We start from the raw sequence: 15,881 nt of genomic DNA on the forward strand, positions 1-15,881 counted from the left end.
ATGTGTGTGTGTGTGTGTGTGTATTTTAGTTGTGGATGGGCATAGTACATTTTTATGTGGTTCTGAGGATCAAACCAATGCCTCACACATGCCAGTCGAGAGCTCTACTACTGAGCCACAACCCCAGCCCTAAAACACCCTTTAACTAAACTTGGGATTGCTAACATTTATAAAGTACATTTAGTTTCTTTTAAAGGACATTAATTCAAGCTTTGCACAGTGGCAGTATCATAACCAATGAGGTTTATCTGATGTGTGGTTATTGCTAGTTAATGAACATTAATTTCTGGTTATCAGAGATATATACATTTATACTTTCTTGGTGTCTTAAGTCATTTCATGTTTTTATTCATTAAATTTCCAAATATGGCAGGTTTATTTCTTATACGGAAGTTTTCTCAAATATACAATGTAATTGTCATGAGGAAGAACTGTGAAGATATTTTTACCTCTATTATACATTTCATTATACATAAAAAATACTGTAATAAAGTCACACATTTCTTTTGCTCATTTTACCTGCAACAATCATATTAATGATGACTTTGTGAAGTATTCAGAATTAACAAAATGGCACAGTGATAACTTGAACTATCTTTGCCATCTACTCAGCTGAAAATTTCTTTGAAGAAATTTAGAAAAAAAATTTTTTGGTCCCAGCTACTCGGGAGGCTGAGGCAGGAGGATCTCAATTTCCAAGCAAGCTGGAGAAACTTAGTTAAACCCTCTCTGAAAATAAAAATTAAAAAAAGGTCTGGGGATGTGGGAGAGCACTTACCTAGCATATGCATGGCCCTGCATTTGATGCCCAGCACCACAAAAAATAATAAAATATTTTATTAATAACAAATTATTAATAATAATATAAATATTTAATAATAAAATAATAATAAAAATAAATGTGTTTGGGGCACATTTTTGGTATGATGGGAACTTTGCAGAAATCCCCTTTCTTTCTACATTAAAATTTCTATGACTTTTTATAACATGGAGAGTTTTCTTGAAAGTGCACAGATTCTGTTTCCTGAAAACCTTATGATTAGTGTAGAATATTTAACAGAAATTGGAAGCAAAGATATGTTACTCTTGAGAAAGCAAGAAGGGAATACAAAAAGGTTTCTCGCCTTTTAAAGGAGTAGGGAACCAAAACATCCAAATTAACTTTTTTTTCTTTTTATTTGTTACCTGTCTACTTTAAAAATACAGTAGTCAATACCTAGGTTTATAAAAGATAAAGAAAGGTAATCAAATGGCTCTAAAATGACGCAGTTTCTTCTACCAAAAGCACATATCTCTTTATGCTTCTTAATAACCAAGAACAACATCAACAACAAAATAGAAGTAATATAGATTGTGTGGTTCCACTTGTGTGCTTTAAAAACAGGAAGCATTTGAGCTTATATAAAAATAGAAAATTTGCTTTTAGTTCCCATAGAAGTTACTAAGTATAATGTTCTATGACTAACACTAAGAGAAATAGATAGCAGTGCATGCACTCTTGCAGAAACTATCAAAATGTTTATCACATGGCAGTTCACATATGATGGGCAACTCAAAATGAAAGCTGTAATTAAAAAACAAAAATTATTTAAGAATCTAGCTAATAAGTTATAATTATGCTGATATCTGTTCACCTAACTTGATTTAAGGACAAATCAGTAAGAGTTAGGACATGAATATTCATGACTCTTAGACCATCTTAAAAATCAGTTTGAGTGGGAAAGTCTTCATTAAGCAGTTGTTTATTAATGAATGATAAACAGTGTCATGAGTTTTTGGATGTAGTATCATAGAAGACAGAGTTTTGCAAATAGGTAACTTCTTCACCTTTGAGAAGTTATTTCATCTCTTTGAGCTTCAGTAAAACAGGGATAATAATATCTAATTTGAAAAATTGTGATCAGGATTAGGGGTAATATATAAATAATCTTATTCATAACTTGTAGTTAATAAACTGTAGCCATTTTTTATGGTTGACAGAAAAATTCATGCTTTCAATGCCAGCATACTTGCCATTCTATTGGGAAAAGTCATAATGAATTATGTGCTTCTCCCAGTAATACAATGGGACAACTGGAGGCTGAATACAAAAGTTTTCTAAAATTTTTTGTGAAGCTGACTTAAAAATCTTAAGTTCCTAGGCATTTTCATCTGAGGCATTTGTGAATCTTAATTTTTTGTCTGAATAGTGTGATCTAAACAAAGGTCCTATCAAACTTCTTATTGTAAAAAAGCAGTTTACAAGACCAACCTTGGCAACTTAGTGAGACAATGTCTCAAAAATTAAAACACACACACAAACAATTTAAAAGAAGAGGGAAAGGCCAGCCATGGTGACACTAACCTGTAATCCTGGGAACCCAGGCTGAAGAAGGAGGAACACAAATTTGAGGCTAGACTCAGTGACTTAGTGAAACACTAAGCAACTTAGTGAGAACCTATCTCAAATTAAAAATATAAAAAGAGCTAGGGATGTGGTTCAGTGGTAAAGCACCTTGGGTTCAATTCCAGTATACCCCCTACCCCCTGCTGCCTCCCCTCAAAACCAAACAACAACAACACACCAAAAAAAAAAAAAGAAAAGAAAAGAAACAAGAGCTGGGGATATAAATATAGCTCAGTGGAAGAGTACCCAGGGTTTAATCCCCAGTAGTGGGGAAACAAAAAGCAGTTTAACTGGAAAACAGATCACCAAAACCTAAAGTTTGAAGTTATTTAGTTTTGGATGTACAAAACACAATATTAATTTTAGATCATTTAGGATGGTTGTTGATAATTGATAACTAAAATATTTGTTGATTGCTTTCCAAGACTGGAGTAATGGGTTTGGATGTTTACATTTCTTCTGGTTCCAATAATGAAAGTATATCAAGGACTTTGCTTGTCTTCCTATGTGCTCTGGCAAGGGGTACTCATTCATTAGATTTAATAAGTTAATTGATGTATTTGGCTGTGACTTAAAAGTCTAGGCTCTGCAGGATATTGAAATGTAATCTGTCAGCAAACATTCTTCTACTAATTTCATCCTAAAAGAAATATTGAGGGCTGGGATTGTGGCTCAGTGGTAGAGCGCTCGCCTAGCACGGGCGGGACCCAGGTTTGATCCTCAGCACCACATAAAAATAAAGGCATTGTGTTGTGTCCATCTACACCTAAAAAATAAATATTAAAAAAAGAAATTTTGAATTAGCAACAGCCTAATAACCTTGCTGAAATTATACACTTCATAGATCATTTTTCAATAATGTGGAAATCAAATGATATAATGAGACAATTGTATGCAATTTTGTGAGTGTTAATATTGTTAAATTGTGTATAGTTTCTCAGTAATATGTAACAGTTTAACTCTGATCTGGAATTGGTGATTCTGGTGGGAAATCTACTTTTTCCTCATATAGTTGTGAAGAGATGTTGATCAAGCTTAAAGAGTCTGTATCTTAGGAAAGAGATTCTCTAGTGTTACACTTTGAGTTCATCTTTGGGAACTATACCTAATGGGGGACATGGCTTTACCATGGCATGCATTTAGAAACCATAATTGAAAATCCTTTAAATGTTTTTCATTTTAACGTAGAGAATCAGGATGTGAATGATAATGCCTTACAGTTTAGCAGGAATATTATTAAGTTAAATATCTCTGAGTTGACCCAACCATGAGCAAGATTTACTATATAATCTTTGGAAGACCCTAAGGTATCAAGCAATTCCTTTCAAAATTCCTACCTTAGCGGCAATTCTATATTTATCTTCAAAGTAAAAGAGACCAACAGTGGAAAGAAATATTATCTTAGACAAGCCACTAAACCAGGAAAACCATAGTACCGATCTCTTAGTGCCAACAGCTTTAGATAGTGGGGACCTTCCATAAATGGCAACACTCAGATCCTGGTAGTCAGTGCCAATGACAACCCCCTGTGTTCAACGAAGACATGTAATGGATGGTCCTTCAGAAGACATGTCCTTGGGCACCTCCATGCTGAGAGTAAGAAGCATCAACCAGGATGTGGGAACTAATACAGAGATCATTTAGGCCTTTGCAGCCCAGAGTACCAATTTCCAATTTGGCCTTGAAAACAAGAGTGGAGAAACAAAAAATTTAAGTACATTGGACTTTGGAGAGATTAAAAAATATTCTTCAGTTTTGGAGGCAAGGAGAGAAGACTGGTGGCTCAATCAATGTACTGTTGAGACAGAAATTCTAGAAGATAATGACAGTATCCCAGAGGTGACTTTTACTTCTAATTCCACAATGCTTCCAGAAGATTCTGTATCCCAGACAGTAATCTCTCTGTTTAAAACACAAAATCCATATTTGGGAGAAAATAGGGTGGACATATGTCTGATACAAGAAAATAAATTCACCATTCAGAATTTAATCTTCCTCCAAGATGTAACAGATGGGACCCTTGATCAGGATCAGACTCCACAGTACAATGTCACTCACAACCACTGACAAGAGCAAGCTGCCCCTTTCTTCCAGCACAGGCATTGCTCTATACATCATCAACAAGAGGGCCACTGTATCCAACTAAGCCCCGAATATTTTCCAACTAAGCCCCGTATATTTTACACTTGGCTGAGCACAACCCTCCTCAGAGCTTCCATCGCTCAAATCAGTGCCTCTGATCCTGACTCGGGCACCAAAGGCCATGTTTCCAATTCCTCCCTGGCCAATGACCCGGCACCTTGGGCACTATGGGCCTATATGTCTGTGAGCCAACAGAGCAGGGTGGTGTTTAGGCAGCTAGCCTTCAATCACAAGCAGTTACGCTCTTTTGAGCTGACCTGTAGGTTAAGACCAAGGCTCACCAGCGCTGAACTTGCATCTGTTAGTAGGCAACTACTGCCACAAAGCTCCACTGGTGCTGTACCCTACACTGGCACGCAACAGCTCAGTGCTCTTTGACACTGTGCCTCAAGCTGTGGAGCCCAGCTACCTGGTCTCCAAGCCTGGGGTTCAGAGCCGGCAAGTTGATCATGATGCCACTGTCTATAGATCTAGTCACCATCTAGACAGTGGACAGCCAGTGCCCTCTTGACGCCAACATGCTTCTCACAGTCTTCGCTAACAGCCTGTAGGAAGCATTGCCACACCTCAACAATCTTCCTGCCGAGTTACACTCTGACTCCAAAATTAATTTTTTTTTCTGGTGATTACCTTAGCTTTACTTTCTTTTTCTTTTTTTAATTCTTCCTCAGGGGCATTATTTGTGTTGGTTTTGAAGTGTTGAAGACCCCAAAATGGTCCTGTCTTGGATTCCTTCCCCACAGGACTTAGGGGACTGTAGCTTTTTTATTCCATATTCCTGCCAGGTGTGTGCTGCTCCTACTATTCCAGAGATAGTAGATTTCCTTTCTGGAAGCTCTGATCCTCATGACTCAATAGCATCCTCACTGCAGGAAACCTTTGAGGGAAGGGATGATTCTGATTGGGCCAGAATCCACCCTTCAATGTGCAGAATTCTTGATGAAATAAGTTCAGTCACAGGTAGGTTTTCCACCACCATGAAATCTTTTCAGCTAACACAGGAAAGAACATTTCTATCAGCAAAACAAAAAGCCCCCAAATGAGAAATATTTGGCATAATTGAGCTTTAGGGACAATGGTATGGATGACAGGAATGTCAGATGGGCTACAGAATTTTGGGCCTTGTAAGTAGGTAACATGTTGTGATTATATATTTTATATTTGTTTGATTATAATTTCACCTTCATATTCAAATTGTGTTTATACAAAAATAGGAGGCAGGAGGCAAGTCTTACTCAGAATCATTGTTTATCACTTCTTATCCAACACATGGATTTTTCATTTTCTATTTGAGAAAATTCCTCTCATGACGAAAAGACATTTTCGTCATAATAATGTTAGCCAATTATTTCAATAAATCTAAGAAAAACACTCACGGAAGTTGCTAGACCCAATTTAAAAGTATTGTTCCACAGAAGAACTTCTTGTGACTGAGTGTCCCAGGCTTCTTTTCATGCTGAATCTTGCTTTTCAAAATAAATTATAAACGTTACTAGAAGCTGGACAGAATTTTTTTCTCCCCACTACATCTATTCCATCATTCCCTGTGATACAAAGGGATTCTCTCCCTATGAGGCTTGGGAAATTAGACCAATTTAAATGGTTTAAGTGAGCTTGGGCTAGCACAGAATGCTGGACATGGACTGGTCCTAGTAATCAGGTGATTGTATGAGTTTTCTGGATAACATTGACCTAAACTGGCAGTTTTACAAAATCCTCCAAAATTATAGAATAACACCTGCAAATAAAATTCCCCATTATATAAGCACTTAATTGTTGGTACATTGAAAGCTTGCAATATAAATTATAACAGGAAAAAAAGGAAAATAAAATACTCATATTTGGAAAGCCAAATTGGATATAGTAGGTAACATGAAATGTTGTGAAAGGAGTTGAAATGAGTGAAAGGAGAAATAGTGGTAGGTAGAAAGATGCTTATGTCTGGTTACTCACAGTAGGTTTCTTTATTGTCTTGGATTTTGTGGGCTTTGTTGGTTTTATTATAAAATGATGCCTGGGTTTTGGTCTCTAAAAGGAATTTAGCAAATTACATGATTTTATATCTTCAGCCTGAATCTAGGTGCTTACCCAAAGGGTCTGCTAAACCTTTAAAAGCAAGAAAAGTCAACATGCATCTCAACAAATATGTGTCACTTGCATTCACTGGATTTAGCTTGTGTATTACCTGTTGTAGCAGTATATTAAGAGAGATAGTGACTATCTGGTGAGCAAAGGGCATTTATTTAACAGCTATTGACTCTTCTTTCTGTTTACCTTATTTAAAATGAATTTTCCTTGTAGTATAAAGTAGCAATTTGGTGGGGTGGTGATTAAGGATCTTTTCCATATTTTTCAGTGGTGTTTGTTGAGAATATTTTCCTTTTCCATCAATTGCTTTGAAACTCTTGTTGAAAATTATTTCATCAATATATTTACACATATTATCTGTTTTTCTATTATTTTTCAAATACTATGCTTTCTTAATTATTGTAGCTTTATAGTAGCTTTTGAAAAATCAGGTAGGCAAGTCCTCCAACCATTTTATCTTTGTCAATATTGTTTTGACCATTCTTGGTCCTTTGTCTTTCAAATTAAAATCATTTTGTCAGTTTCTAGGAGAATAAACTTGGCAGCATTGAATCTATATCTCTTATTTGGGAAGCAGGGGATCATAATACATAATATTGAGATTTCCCAATCCATGAACATGGTATATTTTTCCATTTAATTGTATGTTTTAAAATTTCTCTCAGCTATGGTTTTAGCTTTTAGTGCAGAGGCCTTTTTAAAAATATTTTTTAACCAATGCATAAAATTGTTTATATTAATATGGTGCTATGTGTTTTTAGATACATAGACTGTGCAATATTTAAATCAGGTTAGAGATATGTATCCTTCAAATATTTATCGTTTATAACAAAAACTTTCAAAATCATCTCTTCTAGCTTTTAGAAATATATTGTACATTGCTGTTATCTATATTCACCCAACTATGTAAGAGTACAACAGAATTTCTTGCTCCTGTCTAACTGTAACTTAGTACCCATTGATCAATCTTTCCCTACCCCACTCTCATTCTTTCCAGCTTCTGGTAACCATTATTCTAGTCTCAACTCCTATGAGTTGACCAACTTTTTTAGATTCCAGATACAAGTTAGATGATGCAGATGATGCCTAGCTTGTTTCACTTAACATAATTATTCCCAGTTCCATCTATCTTGTCACAAGTGACAGGATTTCATCTGTTCTATCACTGAATAGTACTTCATTGTGTGTGTGTGTGTGTGTGTATGTGTTACATTTTCTTTATCCATTCATTAGTGAATGGACACTTAGATTGCTTCCATTTCTTGACTATAGTGAAAGTTGAAAAAGGGTCTTAAATGTCTTTTATTAAATTACCCCTATATCTTTGATGTTTTAATGTTACTGTAAATATTATTGTTTTATATATTATTTTCTGATTGTTCATTGCTAGTTTACAGAAAAAAAAAATTTCATATATTCCAAGTTTTCAAAAATGAGAGGTGCAGAGTGTTCTATTCCCACACTACTACAATCCACAAGAAATTAATTAAAAATAACTATGGGCAAATGTTAGAAAGATCAGTACAGTAAATAATAATAATAATAGTATGAGAGTGGTATAGCCTAACCCACCTCTGTAAGTTTAGGCTTCCAACTTCTGCAGTTGATAGGTTGGGAAAGCCACCCAGAAGTAGTAAACATTGAGGAATGACCAAGTCTGATAGAGGGTGGTTCATTCATTCACTTATATAACAAACATTACTGACCGACTGTCACCTGGAAGGCACTGTTTTAGATGACAAGGATACAGCAATGAACAGGCAGACATGATCCCTGCCTTATTTGGCCCCATTATAATATATGGTCTTTGAAGGCCTGGTAACTGTTATCAAGGGGAAATACAGTAGCACTAAGAGAGCTTATAATGAGCCTAGTCTGGTGGTCAGGGGAGGCTTCTTTCAGTAATAATCTGAAGGTCGAATAGAAGTTAGCCAGTAGATAAGGAGAATTAAAGAAAAGAAATTGTCAGATAGAGGGAATAGCATGTATCAAGGTCTTAAAAACAGGAAAAGTATGACTCAAGCATTTAAAAAGGGGTAAGGAGGCTGGAAATGGAAAATATATAGATGAGACTAGCAAGGTAGACAGAACCTTGCAAACCACATTAAAGATCTGAATTTTATCCTAAATACCATTATATTTAGGAGTTGTTTTGTTGTTGTTTTGTTTTTATTTAGTTTTGGTTTTGATTTTGATTTTTGTGCCAGGAATTGAACCCAGAGGTGCTTTACTTCTCAGCCACATTCTCAGCCCCAACACCTGCCCTTTACATTTTTTATTTTGAGGCAGAGTTTTGCTAAATTGCTTATGGCCTCACTAAGTTGCTGAGGCTGGCCTCAAACTTGTGATCCTTCTGCCTCAGCCTTCCAACCCTCTGGAATTACAGGCGTGCACCACCATGCCCAGATCTCAAGAGGTTTTAAAGAAGACAATAACAGAATATGGTTTGAATTTTAAAGATGACTCCAGCTGCTATATGGAAAAATGATTTTGAGGGTTACCAATGGAAATAGGATGACTTGACCAGAGACTATGACAATGTCACTGCCAAGAAATAGTGCTGACTTGGATTAAAGGGGAGGCACTGGATAGAGAAATAGGTGGATATATTGAAGGTATATTTAGAAAATACATTCAGTAAGACTTAATTTTGGAATAAGTGAAATGTAAACTTCATGATGGTAGGGACTATTTTATTATTATATTATTCAGCGTCAGCAAGATCACTGCTGTCAAGATCCTTAATAAAATTGTTGATGACTCAATAAAGACAATGGATGAGTGATGTCCAGTTTTCCAAATTAATAAACAAAGGGATAAATGTACAATTTGGCGAGATATGGAAGATTAGAGAAGGGTGGATTTAAGATAAATCAAAAGTCAAGTTGTAGGCATGTCCAGTTTGAGATTCTGAGAAACATCCAAGTGTAGATGTTAACTGTGTGGTTGGACATATAATCACATTCCATTAATACCTGATTCCTTCCATTGTGATAATCTATTCAGAATATATATGCATATGTGTATGTATGTATACATATACATATGTGTGTATATAGAGAAAAGAGAGGTTTTAAAAACATTTATTTTTATTATTTCATAAATTTGCTGGATCAGGAATCTGGGAGTGGCTTTGCTGAGTACCTCTACTTCAAAGTCTTTCACAAAGCACTATGATTAAGACGTCAGCCAGAGATGTTGTCTTGGCTGCAGAAGGATCTACTTCTAATCTCTCTTACAGAGTTATTGGCAAAATCCAGTTCCTGTGGGTTGTTGATTGAAGGAGGACCCCAGTTTCTTTTTTTAATTGATTTTATTTTTTAAACACATGACAGCAGAATGCATTACAATTCTTATTACACAAATAGAGCACAATTTTTCATGTCTCTGTTTGTATATAAAGTATGTTCACACCAATTCATGTCTTCATACATGTGCTTTGGATAATGATGTCCATAACATTACACCATTGTTGCTAACCTCCTGCCCCCCCATCACCTCCCACCCCTCTGCCCTATCTAGAGTTCCTCTATTCCTCCCATGCTCCCTCTCCCTACCCGACTATGAGTCAGACTCCTTATATCAGAGAAAACATTCAGCATTTGTTTTTTTGGGGATTGGCTAACTTCACTTAGCATTATCTTCTCCAACTCCATCCATTTAACCTGCAAATTCCATGTTTTTATTCTCTTTTATTGCTAAGTAATATTCCATGGTGTATATATGCTACATTTTTAAAATCCATTCATCTACTGAAGGGTATCTAGGTTGGTTCCACAGTTTAGCTATTGTGAATTGTGCTGCCGTGAACATTGATGTGGCTGTGTCCCTGTAGTATGCTGTGTTTTAAATCATTTGGGTATAGACCCAGGAGAGGAATAGCTGGGTCAAATGGTGGTTCCATTCCCAGTTTTCCAAGGAATCTCCATACTGCTTTCCTTATTGGCTGCACCAATTTGCAGTCCCATCAGCAAGACCCCAGTTTCTTATTGGCATTTAGCTAGAGGTCTACCTTAGTTTCTTGCCATGTTTACCTCTCACTAGGGCAGATCAAAACATGACAGCTGGCTTCCGTCAGAGCGAGTAAAGGAAAGATCCAGAGAGGGGAAATATGAGGGAAGTCACAACATTTTATAAACTTAATTTTGAACACAAAATGCCATAACTTTTCCTATATCCAGTTCATTCAAAGCAAAGTCACTAGGTTAGCCCACTCAAGGAGATAGGATTTTCTAAATCTATTAGTAATATTTTTCTTTATTTATTAGTTGGCTTTATAATATAAGGAAGAGCCTTTCCTTCTCTTTCATTTATTCATGTATGGCTTATGTGTTCATGTGTTCTTTCAGTAAGCTAAATTTTATTACAGACATTTACATTTTTATTTTTATTGGTTTTTTTAGTTATACATGACAGTAGAATCCATTATGACCTAATTATACAAGCATGGAATATATCTTGTTCTAATTTGGACCCCATTCTTGTGAGTATACATAAGAGTGAGATTCACTTAGGTATTTTCATATATGTACCTAGGAAAATTATGTTAGAGTCATTCTTTTGTCTTTCCTACACCTATCTTGCCTCCCTGTCCTTTGTTCCCCTTTGTCTAATCTACTGAACTTCTTTTATTCCCTACCCCCCTTTACTGATGTTTAGCTTCCAAGTATAAGTGAAAACATTTGACCTTTGGTTTGGGGGATTGGCTTATTTCACTTAGCATGATAGTCTCCAAATCTATCCATTTACTGGCAAATGTCATAAAGTCATTCTTCTTTATGGCCAAGTAATATTCCATTGTGTATATATATCACAAATTTTTTATCTACTCATCTGAACCATTTACAATTTTTAATCTCAAATTTTGCCCATCATGATGGGTAAACATCAGGCTAGTTCCTCTGTCCTTTTGCAATACTCATTCATTTTCTTAATTCCTTTCTTGCTTTCTGATGTAAGAAGATATTCTAGACTAATCTTAAACTTTCTCTACTCTAGTCCTGAAAAGAACCATTTATTCCCAAAGCCCTGCTTTTTTCTAGTAGGAAGTAATATTTAGAAAATAAGAACTAGGTGCTATGTGTGTTCACTGCTAATGATTTGTCACTGTTTCTAGGTCTTTTCAGCAGACAGAGCTAGCTAGGAAACACACAAAAAATACAACCATATCTATATCTGCACATATCCCCTTGAAATCATGAGCTCATATTGATACCTACAATTCAGGTTCTTCTTAGCCTTCCCCCTTTTCATTTTTGTATTTTCCAAAATTATGAATATTTTTACTATTTTGCTCAATACTAAAGTACACAAAAAGTAATTTCAGAATTGCTATACTGATACCAATGAGGAAAACCTGCTGGATATGGTGGCACATGCTTATAATCCCAGAGGCTCTGGAGGTTGAGGCAGGAGAATTGAAGTTTCAAAGCCAGTCTTAGCAACTTAGTGATGCTGTAAGCAACCCAACAAGACCCTATCTCTAAATAAAATATAAAAAGGGCTGGGGATGTGGTTCAATGGTTAAGAACCCTTAGGTTCAATCCCTAGTAGCTCCTCCCCCCTCCCCCCCAAAAAACCCCAAGGACAACAATGTTAAAGATATGATGTAATGGTTGCTTTAAACTGAGGATATATATGGTCAGAGTATTGTGTTGAAAACTAACTTGTCGTATAGCTGTGAAAGTTTATTTGTTTCTGTTATATGGCATTTTAGGGTTTTTCCACATTCCTTGTTGGTTAATATTTTTGAATATTAAGTTAACAGTCAAAACTATTTTTAAAGTGTTCAGAAAATTATCACTCTTCCTTTATCCTTTCTTCCTCATAAGTACCACACCTTATAGATAATCAGTTTCCTTAGTTTTCGGTTTAATCCTCTGTATTTCTTTTTGGAAAAAAAAAAAGCACATGTTTTCTTATTTCCCCTTTATTATGCAAAGGTAACAGTCTGGCTTTGAATGGTTCCAATATAAACAAATTTCAGTTACCACAGTTTAAATAGCATCAGTCTCCTAAAAATAATTTAAATTTTAATTACCATGATATATTAACTCTGAGAAATTGAATAAAATACAAACTTTGTTTTCTAGTCTTTCAGTTCATACGTCACTTTGCAAATAACAGGTGAGCACAATGATCAGTGAAAAATTACATGACCTTTTTCAAAGTCTGTCAATGATTGGTCACTGGGCATCTGCTATTTTAGTCATGCACAGGTAGCAAAGCATGTAGTTGTGATGCCTCCTTGTCTCACAGCAACAAACCACATGACATTTTAGAAAAATATATAGAGGGCTGGGGATGTGGCTTGGGCGGTAGCGTGCTTGCCTGGCATGCGTGTGGCCCGGGTTCGATCCTCAGCACCACATACAGACAAAGATGTTGTGTCCGCCAAATACTAAAAAATAAATATTAAAAAAAATTCTCTCTCTAAAAAAAAAAAAAAAGAAAGAAAAATATATAGAGAGAATTGGCCCGCAAAGATAAAAGTGTAAGCCAGCATGGTGGCACATGCCTGTAATACCAGCAACTTGGGAAGTTGAGGCAATAGGATTTCAAGTTCAGTGCCAGCCTCAGCAACTTAGCAAGACCCTGTCTCAAAATAAAAAAAATAAAAAAGGCTGGATGTGTAACTCAGTGACAAAGTGCCCCTGTGTCCAATTCCTAACACTAAAAGAAAAAAAAATACAGCAAAAGAATAAAATCAATAATACTATCAGTGAAATTTGCATTGAATGCAAATGGAGTTATAGAAGAAACAGCACACCACAGGAATGTTGACACTGCTGTCTTTAAGAATCTGCAGCCAAAAAAAGCTTAGTGAAGGTGAACGGGAATGAGAAAAGCAATTGTGTGACAAAAAGGCTGAAGATGTTCCAAAGAAAGTGACACCAGAAAAAAAAAATACATTAAGGGGACCCTCAAGAGATTATTTCACAACAATAAAAGCTCAAAGGATAAAGAAAATGCTGGAAGTTAATCCAAACTCAGAAGTAATATGGCAATTTGCCAAGACATAGAAAGGATTATTGCTCTATAAGTTATAGGATGAGAAATCAAAGACTTCTTAAATTCTTCTTGGTATGATTTTTGCAAAGAAATAGAATGCTTTAATTTTAAATGGTCCTAATTTTTAAAATCATGTCATATTAAATCAATATTAGATTTATTGTTCTTCCACATAAATGTACAACCAACACTAAGAGAGTTTTTAATGTTGACACAAAAAATTTATATTTTTTAAATATTTATTTTTTTAGTTATAGGTGGACACAATGTCTTTACTTTACTTTATGTGGTGCTGATGGTCGAACCCAGTGCCTCACGCATGTCAGACGAGTGCTCTACCTCTGAGCCACAACCCCAGCTTGACACAAAAAGTTTTAAGGTCAGAAAGCAATAAAATTTTTTTTCCATTCATTACTAAGATTACTTTACGTGGTTCCTGCTTGCAGTTGTTAATTTTTGTTTGTTTGCTTGTTTCCTTGAGATGAGTTCTCACTCTATTGCCTAGGCTGGTCTCAAACCTCCTGGGCTCAAGTCATCCTCCCACATCAGCTCCCAAATATCATTATCCGGATTGCAGGTGTATACCACCATACCTGACTATTACATGGGTATTTTTTAATATCCTGCACTACTTGCAAAATGAGACCTGCCATTACCCATTTGTATTTTTGAAACTTATTGGCTTTATTGAAGTAGAATACATTAAAATTTACCTTTTGAAATTATACAGCTCAAGGAACATTGACAAATGTTTACATCTGTGTACCACCATCAAAATCAAAATCTAGAACATTTCTATAACCTTCAAAATATTCCTCATAGCCCTTTGTAATTGATTCCCCATATTTCCAGCTCCAGGCAATGACTGATCTACTTCCTGTCACTACAAATTAGTTTTGCTTCTTCCAGAATTCATCTAAATGAAATCCTATAACATGTGCTCTTTTGTATTCACCATCTTTTGCTCAACAAGTTTTTAAAATTCATCTGTGTTGTTGCATATATCAGCAGCTTTTTCCTTTTGGTTTATGAGCAGTATTGCACTGTGTGGAAGTGTCTCAATGTGTTTATCCATTCAATTTTTTATCAATGTTTGAGTCATTACCAATTTGGTGCTATTGTGAATTAAGGTGATATGAATAATCTTGAACAAGTCCTTTTGTGGACATATGCTTTTTTATTTCTCTTGGTAAATACTTAAAAGCAGAATTGAGCTGGGGATGGCATATATGATACTAGAAACTCAGTTTAATTTGTAAGAAGCTATAAAATTATTTAAAATTGGCACTATAATTTTACATTCCTATTGACAATGTACAAAGAATTTCACTTATATCCTATTGTCAAAAATTTACATTTTATCTATCTTAGTGGGTGTGTAGTACTATTTTATCATGATTTACATTTTTTTAATTGAATCAAGATATTGAGTATCTTTTCATGTCTTTACTGGTTATGTGTATATTTTCTTGAAGTAACTGCTCAAATCTTTTCCTCATCTTTAACTTAGTTGATTGCCTAATCTTAGTAACTCAAGAGGTTAAGGCAGGAGGATGACAAGTTTGAGAACAACCTCAGTAACTTAGCCAGACTTTAACTCAAAATAAAAAATTAAAAGGCATAGAATTGCATCTCAGTGGTGGAGCACCTCTAGTTTCAATCCTTAGTAATATGTACTTGTATGTATGTGTGTGTGTATGTATGTATATATATAAATTCTGGATATGAATTCTTTGTCCCATGTGTATTTTGTGGATATCCCAGATCATGACATGGCTTTTCATTTTCTTAGTAGTCTTTGGAAGAGGAGAATATGTAATTTTGATAAAGCCTAACTAATTCATTTTTTTCTATTATACTCTGTCTTTTACCCTCCCCCCTTCTTTCTTTCTCTTTCTTTTGGTGTTGGGGGTCAAACCCAGGACCTCACACATGCTAGCTAAGCACTCCACCACTGACTACATCCCCAGCCCCTTATAGTTTATGTGTTATTTAGCTTTCTGTCACTGTGACAAAATACCATTATCTTGATTACTGTAGTGTTGTAATAAAGTCTTATAATCAAGTAGTATATGCTCTCCAACTTTGTTTTCATTTTTAAAATTGTTTTTACCATTCCATATTCCTTAATTTTCATATATTTTGGTATCATTCTGACACCTTCTTTACAAACAAAAAGGACTTCTGGGTATTAATTAGAGTTGCACTGAATCTATAGCTTTAGTTTGGGGAAAAAAATACCATCATTGAATTT

At 35.3% G+C, this 15,881-nt stretch overlaps 1 protein-coding gene and 1 pseudogene across 19 annotated transcripts in view; both read left to right on the plus strand.

Moving 5' to 3' along the window:
- Positions 1-15,881, plus strand: part of LOC107142049 (protocadherin gamma-C4) — a 157,439-nt gene that overhangs the window by 89,782 nt on the left and 51,776 nt on the right. The window lies entirely within an intron of this gene.
- On the plus strand, positions 209-333 carry LOC125619261 (annotated as a pseudogene).

Source organism: Marmota marmota, unplaced genomic scaffold, assembly GCF_001458135.2.
Source record: "Marmota marmota marmota unplaced genomic scaffold, marMar, whole genome shotgun sequence".
Lineage (NCBI taxonomy): Eukaryota > Metazoa > Chordata > Mammalia > Rodentia > Sciuridae > Marmota > Marmota marmota.